Consider the following 16,903-nt stretch of genomic DNA (forward strand, 5'->3'; position numbering starts at 1 on the left):
CTATCATGCTGTATAGTAAAAATATGCATGCAAAGGGGGAGATTTACTAAAGCTAAAGGTTTTCTCCATTGGGAAGGATTTTTTTTTTAAGTGAAACTGGCTTTGTTTACTTCTTTTCTATACACATGTGGTTGTAAAGGGTATCATGCCTGCTAGTAAAATTTGGTGCCAATACTTTAATTCATACTAAGGAGCAAACAGTTTTAGCCACATCAGTGTGTATGTTAACCCAGGGCAAAAGGTAAATAATAGTCTATTATTATTATGAAAATAGGTTTTTCACTTAAAGACATCCTGATAGGGTCTCAGAGACCCTGCGGGACTATGAAACCCCCTCCCAACCGTAGATAGCCACTGCTTTAGAGTCATGTGCAAAGAGAACTTTGAAATACAGAAGACAATAAGCTCAAGAAGAGAAGGGAAATAGTCTCCTTCCAAACACATATAGAGGAGAGATTTATAAACAAGACTTGCGAGGGCCAGCATAGGGTGGTGTGGAAGGGAACCTTAGTCTTAGCTGTGCATCCTTGTGGGGATCTGATACTTCGCATGTCCCCAGATCAAATGGCACGGCTGTCTCTGTAACAGTCATACCAACATCATAAGAGAGGATAAAATATTACTCAGTTATTGTATGGTAACTCTTCCTTCTTAAAGATTATAACAATTTTTAAAAATTCAAAAAAGGCTTTAAAGATTTTGAAAATCAAGTCATTCAACTTCTATATTATAGGATGTTCCTAAAGAATTATAAATTCCTAGAATTTTCAAGCAAGAAGTGCTTTAAGATAATCAGATACCCTGTGTTTCAACACAACTCATTTTACAAATGCTAAAATTAAAGTTCAGTGAAATTCTCACTTGAACATCTTGTAGCTTGTCAAAAGCAGAACCAGGTCTAATACTCACTTCAATTTTTGGATTTCACACTTCTTTTGATGTTTACTGAAGTGAAAATTGTTGTTTTTCCACCATATCATTTAGTTATACTTTCACCTGAGAGTAATAGAAAACCCAATTACATGGACGTAAAACATTTTATTTTTCTTAAATTATAGAAAATCCAGAGGTAGTCAGCCATTGGAATTGTTTAAGGCCTCAGTGTTAACAGTTGGATATCTCTGTGATGTTTTTGACTTTTCTGTCTTGGTCACAAGATGGCTGCTGTGAGCAAGCTATCGTACATACTCTATAAGTAAGAATAATGAGGAAAACAGGAGGGTGACACTAAAGACTAGCATTTATATCTCATCAAAGAACTACACTTGGGAGGATGCATACAAAGTGTGGTAACTTCCAGGGCCTTCCAGCCCCTAGAATATAGTCAAGGAAGAGGGTGAGATCTGACGTGATTGGGACACACCTAGGGTGTGTGTCTGTCTCAAAAACCATTTTTCTGTTTTTCCTGCAGATCCACTGTGTCTCAGGAAGTTGACCACTTTCATAAATCCTTAGGGTGTGCCTGGTGATCTAAGGGTATTTTATCCCCTTGTCTATAATAGATTTGGTGACCCAGGCAAAAACCACATATCACACAGCAACTCATTTGCAATAGGGATCAGAATCAGCATTGGAATTTTACCCAATTTTAGTCAATACATTTCAAGGAACTTCTGTAAATCTTCTAAGGAAGGAATCCCCTATGCTTTGAGGAATAATTTAACAACAAAAAAAAAATCTTATTGCTCTGCATATATCCAGATATATTTATCAGTCCTGGGCTTGTCAGAGTCTGAGACTAAAGTGTACTTGGAGCAGGCAGAGAATGGACAATTGCTTGAGAAATGGATCAAGGGCACTATAAATCCTTGCCTCTCTACAGTCTTACCTTTAGACTTTATCAGTTTCATAAACTAATATATCTTTTTTATGTTTTAAGTCATTTTTGATTTTCTATTACATGTAGCTTAACATGAACTATCTAATAAATTGACTGGCACAACTAGGAACAAAATGGATATGAATAACTCAAGAGTCTCTTCAATCTGAAAATATTTGCTGAGAACCTATGGCATAAAGCATTGCCTGGGAGGCAGGGGGAGTCACAAGATACCATTATTTCTATTAAGATTTTACTTTAGTGTGTAAACAAAAGTATAAACTAATTACTAAATAAGAAAAAAACATATGCTAAAAGAGCTATCTTAGGGATCAAGAGTTTTTTATGAAGCAGAATTTGTGTATGATTTTTTAAAAAGATTTTATTTATTTATTTGACAGAGATCACAAGTAGGCAGAGAGGCAGGCGGGGTGGTGGCTAGGGGGTAAGCAGGCTCCCCGCCAAGCAGAGAGACTGATGTGGGGCTCCATCCCAGGACCCTGGGATCATGACTTGAGCCAAAGGCAGAGGCTTTAACCCACTGAGCCACCCAGGCACCCCTAATTTGTGTATAATTTTAATATCTGGGCAGAATTTTGTCAGATATAGTTGAATGAGAAAAGATGTACATTCTAGATACAGAAAATAGCATGAAGATTATAATATATGGGAGCACAATTGTGAAGTAACCACTATTCAGGTTTCTAGAAATTCGGTGTACACAAGGCAGGTGAACTTAGAATTTGCTATTAAAAAGTAAAGCTCAAATGATATTATGTAGGGCACTGAATGCTGATTTGAGTACAAAGATATAATAAATTTCTATTTAATATGTTATGGAGAAGTCTTAGAAGTTTTTGATAAAGAGAGTTACATTATCAGTCTTGATTTTAAAATGCTACTCTGACAATAATGTGCTGGATAGGCTGAAAAGGATAGATCAGGAGACGATTGCAATAACTAGTAATAAGGGCCTGAATTTATAAGGTTGTTGTTGAAATGAAATTAAAGTCATTATGAAGAAACTACTTTGATTTCTGGTCTCAATGTGCTTTCGGCTATCCCATATACCCACACAACTGTTACCATAGAAGAGTCTGCCAAAAGTGCTGGGCACTGCTGTCACAACATTTTAATTTTTTTTTAAAGATTTCTATTTATTTATTTGACAGACAGAGATCACAAGTAGGCAGAGAGACAGGCAGAGAGAGAGAGGAGGAAGCCGACTCCCTGCTGAGCAGAGAGCCCAATGTGGGTCTCGATCCCAGGACTCTGGGATCATGACCTGAGCTGAAAGCAGAGGCTTTAACCCACTGAGCCACCCAGGTGCCCCTGTCACAACATTTTATGTTAAGATTTTTGTTTTATTTTGTTTTGTTTTGTTTGAGCTGCAAGTAATGAAATGGACTCTGGTTAATGCAAGAACAGTTGAATGGATGGACATTTGAGTAGCTCATAGAATCAAATAAACAGTTTCAAAACCACACTTTAGCAATGACAGACACATACAGAGCTCTATAATGGTGAGCAACATCTAGTGTTCAACTGTCAGAGAAGATGTTGCCAATCTCTTTTGTCCTAATCATTCTCTTCTCAAAATTCACATCCTTTGTAGAATAAAACTGACCTCTCTCATTTGGTTTCACAGCCCTATTAGAGAACTGGCAGCAGATTACTGTGAATGAATAAATTCCTCCAAGGTGTGGTTTTCAAAACAGTGGAGGTGGACTTGGAGAGAAACAAGGTAGTTGCATGAAACAGTCCAGAAAGCATATTTGTCTCTTAAGGGAGTGAGCCAGATGCTACCTAATTTTACTGTGGCCTCAACACAAAGTAATGCACAAGACAACAGATATTATTAAATATTCTTGATTGGAAGAAAGATGCAAAGCAGACTGATCAAAGAAATTATTTAAGATTACTATCCAAGGACAAAGACAGTTTTTCCAGAAGAAAATCTCATTATTTTTCTGACTTTTCTCCTTATGTTTGAAACAGAGTGATTTAAATATAAGCATATATTGTAACACAAATCACCATGCCACTCCCCATTTTTCATAAGGGACATTACTTAGCATGAACTTTAGAATAATGTAAATTTAGTCATTTCTGGAATAATCAGAGGCCAAAGAAGAATCATGAATATATGTATCACAACTCAGAAAATTCTATAAATACATTTACAGAATTTTAAAGATGTAAGGCGAGAAAACACCTCAGAATTTCAATTTCATTTCAGTAAAAAGTATATTCACATAACACATTGATACCCAATCTACATATTCTGGCAAGGAATATTTTTAAAGTTAAAGTAGCACTTGACCTGAGTGCTCATCAGGGAGTTCCATTAAGCCTCTGAAATACAATTCTAAATCTGCTTGTGCATTCTGAGGATCTATAGCACAAAGGATATCTATAATTATTGCTGAGATAAATCATGATTTTCATCCAAAACCGTTAATGTGTCAAACCACAAAATAGTTATTAGTGATTGAATCATGTTTTTTACAAAAATAAATGTTGGAGTCTTAACCATGCTTGCTGTAACAAGAAGCAATCCCAGGATATCAGTGTCTTATAACATATTATTTCTCTTCTTTCTCATTCCAAGACACAAAATAAGACTAAAAGCTTTCTGGACATAATCTTCTTATAACAAATGCACGAGAAATGGGTAGAAACACCTACTGCATTTTAGAGGAACACTTTTAGTAACTTTTACCTACACTAAGCTCTATGAAAAAAGTCTCAAAGCCTTCAGGTAGAGATGTATACACTGGTTACTTAGAGACACAGCAAAGGCAGTGATATAGAATTCTATCATACAGATACATTAGAATTATTAGAAACAATATCTCCATCCAGGTTGTCATGAGTATATAGTTCCTTCAGAGACACAAAATATACTCAATCTATCTTCCACAGTAGTTTAAGGTACTTTGGGCAGCAGACACAAAGCCCAAAAATTCTTGACCTACATTATGTCCAAATCTGACTTCTATTGATACAATAACCAGAATATATTATGTCTCCCACAAGCCAGTGTAATGGGAGAGGAGAAAAATGATCAACATTCCAATTCTAAATGGGACTGAATAGAAGGCACAAAGCTGTCCCTTATATATAGCAATTTTGTAATATCATTTGGAAAATGTTATGAAGTCCTGATACTTTGTAGGTAGAGAATATATTTTGATCAATTACTGACTTTAAAACACACCCCCCACACACATACAAAACACGGATATTGATTTTATTTGTGGGGCATAGTGAATTCTGATTCAATGTATCCCCAATCTTGGTTCTGTTCCTGGGAGGTCCTGTCTTTTCCATTTTCTTCTTGTCTACATCTAAATAGGGTAATGGAGAAAATATCACATGTTACAGTGAGAAACTTTCTCAGCTAACTTGTGGACCTTTAGAAAGTCGGGATCAAAGCTGATATATATATATATGTATATATATATATATATATATATATACATATATATATATGTACACACACACATACACACATATGTGCACACATAAACACATGTGTGCGTGCACACGTGCACACACACACACTCACACACACAAAACAATACCATCATCTCTCTTAGTCCAGGATATGTGTGTATGTGCATGTTTAATTACTATATCATCATAGTAAATTTCGAAATTGAGATATGTGTGTCCTCCACATAAAAATAACTTTTGAGCATTGATCTCCATTCAGTAAGCTCATTAAATTCATTTTAAATAATTTATTCATAGATTTATTTTTAAACATATATAATAAACCTATGTGTAAATGAAAATTAGATACAATTTTTTTGCTGATCTTTTATTATGTGTCCTTTTCATAATAAAGACATTATATATTTTATTACTAATTTGTTAAGGGGTCTAATTCTATAATGAATATATATTGAATATTATCATGTATTTTATTGTATCTCTTGAGATCAAATATAAATTGTATCTTTAACCTTTTAATATAAGAATTATATTGACTAATTTTAAAATATTAACATAAATGTACATTCTTGCATCATCACACTTTGATTCTGATATACAATACTGTTTATATATTGGCAGTTTTTAGTTTGATACTTTATTTAAAATTGTGGCTTCTCTGTTTAGGAGTGAGACTGTGTTGTACTTTGCCTTTTTTGCAATGCCTTTGTCATGTTTTGATATAAAATATTATGCTGATCTCTTGCAAACAGTGGGAGTGTTCTTCTAATCCATGGCAAATTTTGCAAAGTATCGATCTCTCTTTTTCCTAATGCAGAGCATCTGCTATCAAGAGATGAAATTTTTACATTTTAGAAATATAAATTTTGGGACGCCTGGGTGGCTCAGTGGGTTAAAGCCTCTGCCTTTGGCTCAGGTTATGATCCCAGGACCCTGGGATCCAGCCCTGCATCAGGGTTTCTGCTCAGCAGGGAGTCTGCTTCCTCCTCTCTCTCTCTGCCTGCTTCTCTACCTACTTGTGATCTCCGCCTGTCAAATGAATAAGTAAAATCTTTAAAAAAAAGAAAAAGAAATATAACTTTTGTTTTTGGGGATTAATATTCTGAAGTTCAGTTTTAAATGTTTTCTCAAATTTTATGTTTAGCAAGCAAGGAAAAATAAGACAACATCAATGACCATTTAGCAGGTTGGGAACTGATTAAGGTTTAGCCACACTGCAAAAGAAGAAGTAGGTATTAACTGGCTATGGAGGGGATGGGAGATGCAGAAACCAACGTCACAACCATCACCACCACCACATCCCCCTCCCAGCCTCTCATCCTGGCCACAGAACCCAAGAGGCCCTGGAGAGCAAGGAACTCTCTGAAGAGAGGAGATTGGAGAAGCAGTAGGGACTAGATCACACAGGGATTATAGGTCATGTAAAGAACATGACACTTTATCCCAACATCAATAGGAGATCTACACACACTTCCAAATGAATCTTCTAGAAGCAAGGTTGATCCTGCCACTCCTCTGTGTAGGCACTTATAGTAACTTATAGTGACTTCTGATTTACTGTATCCCCACTCTTGGTTCTGCTCCTGGGAGGTCCTGTCTTTTCCATTTTCCATTTTATTATTCCCTCAAAAAAATTCCAGATTTATTAAACCATCTGGTCAAGTTTCTTTATGATCAGCGACTATCTTACATTTTCAGACCTTTCTCCCAGTCCTTTTCTATGTGTCTCTTACTCTAACCAAATGAAGACTTTTTTGCTGCAAATACTACCTCACAGTATTCTTTTCCACTTCTAGTTCCCCCTATTTCCTCTCCTTAAAATGTCCTTCCATCTCTCTCTGCCCTTATGCCTCTGGCAAAAACCTATACACCGTGACTTAATTCTAAGACCATGATTTCCAGAAAACCCTCCCAAACCCTTCCAAACATAAGAGGTCTCTCAGGGCTCTGCACAGCTCACCTCTCCTGGTGTGCATATCATATTCTGCCTCGTGTTGTACTTATTTGTATATACTTTTCCCCTCTACTTAAGAAAAAAAGAAAGGAAGGAAAAAAAATAAAGTAATACTAAGACCATTTAAAAGACTGAAACTGACTGAGATTCTAATTACTCAGGATCCTATATCTTGTTTCTAACAGTGTTCATAACAAGTCATTGCCACGTGACAGCTGTGCAGCAGCATGCTTGACAACTATTTCATTTTAAAAGGAGCATATGGTCTGGCTCATCTTAGCCTGTGTGAAAGGTGCTTTATGTCTGCAAGTAGAGTGACTGAAATCAAGCTGGACTTCCCAGTACATTGAATACATTTGGATTCCAAAAACATCGTTAAGGGCTTCTAAATACCTGTTTCTCATCTATACACACTCATTGTATATAAGTGGTTCTAACTTGATTGCCAGAAATCTGCATGGGATGTTATTACCACAGGAAGTGTATCTAGGAGTAATAAATAATTACCATAGCAACATCATTCTGCACAATGACTGCAATGAAATCGACAGTAGGAAGCATTGGAAAGACTGCCAAACATTTTGGCAATATAATTTATGTATATTATATTTATATACAATGGAACTCATGATTATTATAGGTATCTGTCTCTCAGACATATGTAAACATTTGTGTCTTTTCTGTTATTTTGAGTACTAACATTAGGAGATGTAAACATACATTTGTTATTAAGGAGCTTCCAAATACTTTATTTTCTTGCTTAATAGTTGGAGAAACTAACATACTGCTTGAAATTGTCATAAATAATAAGGAAATTCTGTTGTGAACTGAATCCACATGGAAATATTATCAAGACAAATAAGTACACTAAAAACATTAAGGAATATTAGTGTATATTTCCAATAAACCTGCTTACAGATGGGAATCCCAGAGCTCACCATGGTCAGACACCTCAGTTAAAACAGATCATGTCTCTCCCATTTCCCATTTCACAATATTTTAAACTAAAAATAAGCTCCCCCAACTGTCTGTTTATGATAAAAAAAAAAAAAACTTTATGGTAAAAATGAGAAAGAAAGATTAGAAACAACTATTTTCTTAATTTTTAAAAAGATTTTATTTATCTGAGATAGGTGAAAGAAAGCAAGCAAGCAAGAGAGAGAGAGAGAGAATACAGGAGCGGTGGGGAGGGAGGGAGAAGCAAGCTCCCCACTGAGCAGGGAGCCAAATGAAGGGCTTGATCCCAGGACCCTGGGTTCATGACCTGAGTCAAAGGCAGACGCTTAACCCACAGTCACCCAGGCGCTCAGAAACAATTATTTTTAAAAAGTAATTTACTTTTTCCTAATTTCAACAAGCTATTGGACATAATAGGTTTGTTGTTGCTTATTTTATAATTCTGTATCTCTTCAATACCTTAATTTTACACTTACTTTATGCTATGTACTGTTGTTGTTTTAAAAATAAAAGAACATACACACACACACAACAGAAACATCTTCTGTTTAATAATCCTTATATGGAACACAAAAATAATGTTAACATATTCGCTATAGGTATTATAGTCATGAGTATGGTATGTGTGGTATACGTTTTCTATAGAAACTGATGTGTTCTAGCATTAAAAATAAAACATATCTATATCTTTATCTATCATCTATTTTTAACCAAATGAATTATCTTCCAAGAGAACACACAATTTCAACAGAGCATACCCAATTTTATATGCCAAGAAAATATTTCTTTTCAACAAACATCCTAAAGAAATATCCTGAAGAAAAACACTCAGAAATTAAAGGATTTATGAACAATAATTAGTAACTTATTGAATATTATGAGAAGGTAGTCTATTAGTTTATAGAAATTTATATCAAAGAATGACAATAAATGAGTTTGAATATTCAATTGAGAAAAATTTTATAGTAGAAAAAGTAATTTTAGTTACGCAATATATTAAATTATTAAGCATAGTCAGGGAGTAAATCTTTGAACCTAAATAGAAAAGAAACATTTAGAAATTTTTTCCTCTGAAGAAGCATATTAAACAAATGTGCTTTTGTAATTTTATGAAAATGTTAAAATTAAAAAAGTCATAAAAGAAACACTTACAGTCAAAATTCTTAATCTTCCTCTCTTCCAGGAACAGAATTATATTAATCATTATGCATATTAAAATAAAAAGTGTCTACTCCTAAGAAGAGGGTATGGCAACCATTTCAGAGGCTGTCACCTATGTCTTCTACTGAGACAAATACATTTTACATAAAACAAGTTTGAAGAGAGAGAAATCTGTTGTAGCCTAGCAACAATAAAATAGAGAATGGTATTTAGAGGAGAAAATACTTCTTTTTTCCCTGTGTAATCCTCTAGTAATGACAGATATAGGGCAGAGGAAATTATGTGTCATATAATGATCTTTTGAAGAAATGTTAAAACAGATTAAATTTATTTTAATATAAAATGTGAGTTATGAGACTATAGGGAATAGAGTTGTTTTAATTGCATCTCATTATTCTTACCTTTTCTCATTCAAAAACTTTCAATTATTAGTAATTTACATTGTAACTAATAATTGTGGTAACAAGATAAAACTTAGTTATTTTAATCCAACTGACTACTTAAATTACCCTAATTGGAGTTACATAAAATTCAAGCACTTAGATATCACTCACTTTCTTAACTTACTACAGTCTTGAACAAGCATAACTATGGTAGGAGTCATTTAAATTTATTAAGAATAAGTTAAATATTGAGGGATAAAGACTAATTGAAATGTGAGAATTTGTTATGTTAGAACATATTTTTAAAAATATAGTCTTTTTATATGTCACACATAGAGAATGTAAGAATTGAATAGAAACATTAAAACCACTTCACCAAATATCCTTGGTTCATAGACCAGAAATGTGAGCTATGTAGATGACAAAGCAGTTGTTCAATAAGTTAAAATATCTTACACTGAATAAAGCTTTCAAGTCTAATGGTTTATTATCCATAGTACACTACGTTTCTAAACCTTTTGTTTATCTTATATAGAACTTTTATGATCAGCATGAATGTGGAAATAGTATATGGGATACACAATTCACCTGCTCTTACATGAGGTCGCAAGTACAGATTCTTACATATAATTTAAGAAAATACATTTCAGAAAAATCTGTGCTTGGAAACAGATGTGTAAAATGTGATTAGTATAAGGATGCCATTCTTTGTTAAATATAATAACTCACTATGATTTAATTAGAATTTTCAACTGACTTTGATTTTGTAATAATCATTACTATCTATTCTAGAGAAAACATTGCTAAGAAGAATTTACAGACAAAATTATATTAAAATTTAGTTTAACTTCTGCTTTCATCAATAAGACTACCTGATATCAGACTCACAGTATTTCTTTAAAAATTATAAAACTGCAAAAAATAAAATGATGTAACCTATTTCAGGTATTAGATAAATAGCCACTGGAGAGTTGGGATCCCCAAAGGAAGGGAAATTTACAAAGAACCTCATACAATCCCTTGTTCTTTGACTGGCAACAATGTCATGCTGCAGCCAAGAGGGGAGGCAGAGATCAATATCCAGCACCCAAAGCTGCTGGACATGGGAACAGCAACAGCTTCCTGGTCTGTGACCCGTGAAATTACATTGGCCCCACACCCACAAAGCCCCACTCTTAATCCTATGGTAGTGTCATCTCAAAAATCTTTATTCTTTTGTCTTTGACTTTGATTTATGTAATTGAAATCCAATGGAATAATATATAAAGCATGTGAGCAGAGGAGATATTCACAATATGCTTGTATGCTATTCTTGCTGTGTCATTCACATATGGTGTTTCTGATACCCAATGTGCATAGAACTCTGGTTGGCTTATGTTGTATGGAGTTCAGTGACAAAGTGAGCAGAGACTGAGCATATCTCTTCTATGACTAGGATGACCCAAGAAGTTGTGCTTTCTGTTCCATTTAAAACACAAAAACAAGGAATGTTCTATGGAACCCTATCATATGCTTTCTTATTCTTATTATTACAGGTATTAACCATACACTTATGCTAAGAAATGAAGAACCAGTTAATCCATACTTTCCTTTCAGTCCTTTCTAACTAACCAGTAAGCCAAAGGAGATAAAGGCAAAGTAAAAGTAATCTTTGGATTTGGTAAAAGGGATATCATGGATGAAGGAGACAGTGATGTTCGGACAATGCAATATACTGGACAGTACCCCTGTACTTGTCAATGGGACTTTAAATCTGCATTCTGTCATTGATAAGATTGCCATTGCTGACATCTCATAAATATAACTCTAAAATTGGGAAAATGAAATCAATGAAACTAATAAAGATAGATTGTAACATGTTCAGATAGGTGATAGAGAGAGATGATAGATAAACAAGAAAGAAAATAGCAAAAAAAAAAAAATAACAGAAAGATGGAGATGTATCTCCATATAGGCTGCTTCCAGGAAAATAATTATAATCATAATGTGAATCCCCAAAAACTTTGGTTAAATTAGAGTTCCTGAATAAGATATTTGTGTATTATGCTTATTAATGTCCATAATATTATTTTGCCAAAATCCAATGAATAAATATATGTTTGAAGCTGAGAAATTATGCATTTTTATGAAAAAAATGTGTAACAGACTCTTGGTCAAAAATCAGAAAAATACCCCCCAAATCAGCTGATTTTGCAAAATCCTAAACTATAGCGATTTGAAGAAACTTTTAAAAAATTAAAGTGTAGTTCAGGTAGAATTTTTTTATGAGTACTAAATATGAGTTTAATCTTCCTGATATAGTAAATGTGGTGGTAATATGATTATAATTTAGTTTTTAGTTAGGAGAGTCACATTTTAAAGAAGTTACCAGTACGATAATTTAGAACTATATTGCAAACCATCTAGATGTAAACAATTTCCTCTAATGAGAATAACTGCAAATACAGCTTTTTTTTTTGTATTTATGTACATGGGTATTTCCTGTATACCAAGAGAATGAACATTAAGTAATATTTATAAGTTCAAATAATGGTGAAAAACATATAAAATGTTTTTATGTATGCTTTTATTTTCCAGGCATTATACATGTACAATGGACTGCTTTTAATCTGTACTCATTAAAACAAAGTATTTTTAGTTTGACATAATCAATATTTTTGCTGAAAGCAGTAAGTTTATCAACTAATTCCATTTTATAAAAGCAAGGTTCAATGATCTAAGCCCAATGACTACCACTTAGTCTCTTAAAAGATAATGTAACTTGAATTGAATTGTGTTTTATTTGTTCAATTGTTTTCATTTTCACACACTAGAAACTAGGTTTTAAAGAATATTTGCTGACATACCTTCTGGCCTTATGACTGCTTCTCCTGTTGTCACATTCACTTATAAATGCAATCAAGATACCAGAAATTTATTTGGGCTCTAGCCCCTGAGAGGGTGTGGTAAAAATGATTTTTTTTCTACTTAACCATTTTAATGAAATATTTATAAATGCATTTCATTAAATTTAGATATGATTTTATTGCTAGTAATATGTTATTATTATTTTTTTCTATTTTAGTCCAAAGAGAGGATTTCTACTTTAATCTCTATCAGATAAAAACATGTTTTGAAAATTTATTTATTTATTTGAGAGAGATAGAGAGCAGGAGTGCAAGTGGGGGGAGGGGCAGGATCCTTGCTGAGTGTGGAGCCACATGCAGGGCTCAAGCTCAGGACCCATGAGATCACTACCTGAGCCCCAACCAAGATTCAGATGCTTAACTAACTGAGCCACCCAAACGTCCCCCAAATAAAAACATTTTAACGTTGAATTTATGTATAAATAGTTAATTCTTCATAGTTGTCAAAGAATAAGTATTCGCAGATAGCAGACTATAAGAATAATACATAAAAACAAAAAAAGCAGAAAATGAAACAATGTGATAAAATGTTGAGAAAGTAAATATGAGAAGAAACATCAAATAATTTATAATTCATTATTATTAACCCAATACAGTGAACAAATACATTATATTCTATTAGAATTTTATCAATTTGCTTAAAAATACTAAGGGTTCTATTTCCACTTAACATGAAAGAACAGTATCAAATGTTTGGTTCAGTGGCATAAATTGTTATCTAACTCTTGACTTTGTACTGTTTATAAGATGGATGTCATCATGTACTGTGGTGTGCTACTTTAAAAAGCCATGCAATAGAAGTTCCTCAAAAGATGTTTCAGCATTAACTTCATAAACATGTCTTATTTCAATATCTGGTATACTCACTCATTATCTCTATGCCTTTAGAAAATAATTCCATTTCTGCACATTATTTCTGTGTCCTATAAATGGTGATTATAAATTTGCTTTGCCTATCAAGTAAAAAATTGTTAGTTTATGGCTCTAAAATATATAAAGTGCCATTTAAGTAAAGTAAGTAGTTCTGGACCACAAATGTGGGTATTGGTAAAGATCATATTCTTTGGATAGAAGTCATCTAGGTATGATTTCCAGATCCATCATTTGACATTGTAAGTAAACGTGGATAAGTTACACAACCTCTTCAAGTCTCATTTCTCCTTTTTGAAACTGGGTAAAATAAATATTTTAATTTTGCATATTTAATGTTTATTCAACATTACAAAAAATATATATTTTTTAAAGTTGGGGAATAATGTCCCAACAAACATGTTTTAAAAAAAATTAAATCCATGAATGACAATGTATAAGTGGCATTTGGAAGATTGATTCGATAATGGGAATAATAAGGATTTAAAATTGAGAAATAAATATAGGAATCTGTAAATCCTTACAATATTCTGTAATTAAGCTTTAGATTTAAAACAGATGGTGGGAGGGAGAATAAGTGGGTGTAAGTAACATGATAGAGAAAAATATTAGCATAAAATAACCAGCATAATAAAAATTTAGAAAGCAGCACAGAGAATTTTTTTAAAACATTGCAAATTTTCCAGTAATGTAGAAGACAAAATGGCAGTAATCTCAAGAGAAATGGGGCTTTCATAGGGGATAAGGAATTCTTTCTTCCTTAAGGACATAATAACTTCAATTTTAGACACCAAGATTAGATTACCAAAGGTGAAAATGCCCAAGAGAAAATTAGAAAAAAGCAAAGAATTTTGGGGTTGTGAAAACAATAGAGTACCATATGCTCAGAGCCAATGAATAAGGTCCAGAGATGGGACACGATCTCCTGGTAAGAGAGCATAGAGGGAGTATCCTGAAAACTCAACTTTAAGGAATCCCTACTTTTGCAACCAGGAGATTTGGAATCAGGGTGGAAAACATGCCTGGAGAAGTCAGAGTTTTAAAGAAGACAGGAAATTTATCAAAAGCCACAAGTCAATTAAGTAAAATGACAAGTCTTTAATGATAAAAATTAGGAAGTCACTGATCCATCTTCAGAGTTTGACTTTAACAAATATAGAGATAAAGGATTGGTTTTAAGAATTCAAGCTTTTATTTTAAACGATCTCATATGCTTTTAAAATCCCATTGCAATAATTAATATTTTTAAGTAGCTTAAAAACAAAACATAACCAGATATAGTACAGTAATAAAATGTTGAAAGTAAGACTAATTCACCACCTGATAGCCTTCAGATCTGCAAGGAAGCAGGAACAGCAGGCATTGCCAGCATCTGTAGGAAGAAAATATGAGATGTTCCCCCAACATAAGGTGAAGAATGGGAACAAGGTGAAAAACCCGAGAATGTTGCAGAGCAGTAGGTTATAAAATGCAACATATTTAGATGTTAAGAATTCCATTTCTACTTACTCAACCATATAGGAGCTAGAAACTGCAAAAGTACCACCTGATTCTATATTGGCTATTCTAAGAAGTCGGGTGAATCTTATTGCAAAATTGCTGAACAGAGAGAAGCCAGGGAGAAGAGAGAGATAGCAACAAAATAATGCCAATTCAAGATAAAACTGGAATACTAAATTTCTAAAACACATACTGAAAGCTACATTTAATACAAAATAGTTGATATGCAGCATTATTCACAATAGTTAAGATACAGAAACAACCTAAGTGTCTGTTAATGGATGAGTGGAGATTACACACACACACACACACACACACACACACACACAGGAATATTATTCACCTGTGATAAAGAAGGAAGTCTTGCTGTTTGTGACAATATGAATGGAACTTGAAGGCATTATACTAAGTGAGTTAAGCCAGACAGAGAAAGTCAAATGTTGCATAGTTATTACTTAAATGTGGAATCTGGGGGGATAAAAAAGTCAAAATCATAGAGACAGAGTAGAAAAGACCTATAGGGTTTAAGGATATAATTAACACATTGTAACTGTAGTTAATAACACTGTTATTGTATAATTGGGATCTACTGAGGGTGTAGAACTCAAATATTCTCACCAAAACAAACAAACAACCCCCTAAAATCCTAAAAGAAAATCACCAAATAGAAAGCATATTTATATCATACAAAATAAAAATAGAAGGATGATCTTCAAATTATATTGAAGAATAAGTAAAGTTAAGACGTTTAGAGAAAGGAATGATCACTGAACAGTCACTAAATTAAAACAGAAACTCTCAATAGCTGGCATCAACGCTACACTTGAAAGAGTTAGTTAATGGAAACTAAGTACTGTGGAATTCACCAAGAATATAGGTCCAGAAATACACAAAGATAGAAATACATGAGATGTTAGTTACAAGATAAATAAAGATGAATTAACAGCCTTCATGTTATCACTAAAAGAAGTTTGCTAGAAATATAAGAAATGCCAGATGAAAGTCTATAAAGGGATAAAGCTAGAAAATTTTTCAGAATTAAAGATATGATAGCTCATGCTATAAAACGTAAATAAAAGTTCTGAAAGGAATAAATAAAAAATAAAACCTCTATACTTCAAGATATCTTAGAAAAAAATAACAAAATATCAATGATAACGATAAAAGCTTTTGTGCCATGAAAAAGAAAAAGAGAACAGATTACCTGCAAAAGAACAAAAACTATAAGACCAGAGTTCTTGTAATCACAATGGAAATCTAAAAAGAATGAAAAAGTGTAAAAATGCGGAGAACAAATAACTTCATATTTTGAATTCTACCCACAGAAACCTCAACCATGAATTTATAAGTATGATGACTCACATAGATTTAAATCCAAATTCATGGTTTTTTGCTCCATATATTTTAAATAAAATTTTTACTTTACAGTAGAACCAAAAAGGAAGGTCCTTCAAGTAGATAAAACAAGTAATTATGAACCTCCTTTGTCTGAACAAACTCAATTTTATATCAGGTTAAAAAAAATAGTTCCATATTATTTCAAGAAATGTGATTTCATGGCCAAAAAGCATTAAACATACAAGGACACAACAACACTACTAGAAGCCAGTAGTAAAAATAATAACAAAAGATCTACAAATATTTTACATGTAAGTTAATTAAGACAGATTATAAGGCATAAGTATTTGACAACTTAAAAGATGTAAAATAAAGGAACAAAATAGAGCAAGAGAACTGTTAAGAGATAAACTAAGGCACGTTAAAAATTCCAAATTTGTTTGAGTAAGCATCAATTTGAATCAGGCAGCACCAAACTGAAAGTGGTTAGGAGCTGCTCCACAGACAGAAACTAAGAGAGAGGTTTCTAAAGAGAAGATGCATAAGTAGAGCAAAA

This window comes from Lontra canadensis, unplaced genomic scaffold, assembly GCF_010015895.1.
Source record: "Lontra canadensis isolate GAN:19392208 unplaced genomic scaffold, GSC_riverotter_1.0 scaffold121, whole genome shotgun sequence".
NCBI lineage: Eukaryota > Metazoa > Chordata > Mammalia > Carnivora > Mustelidae > Lontra > Lontra canadensis.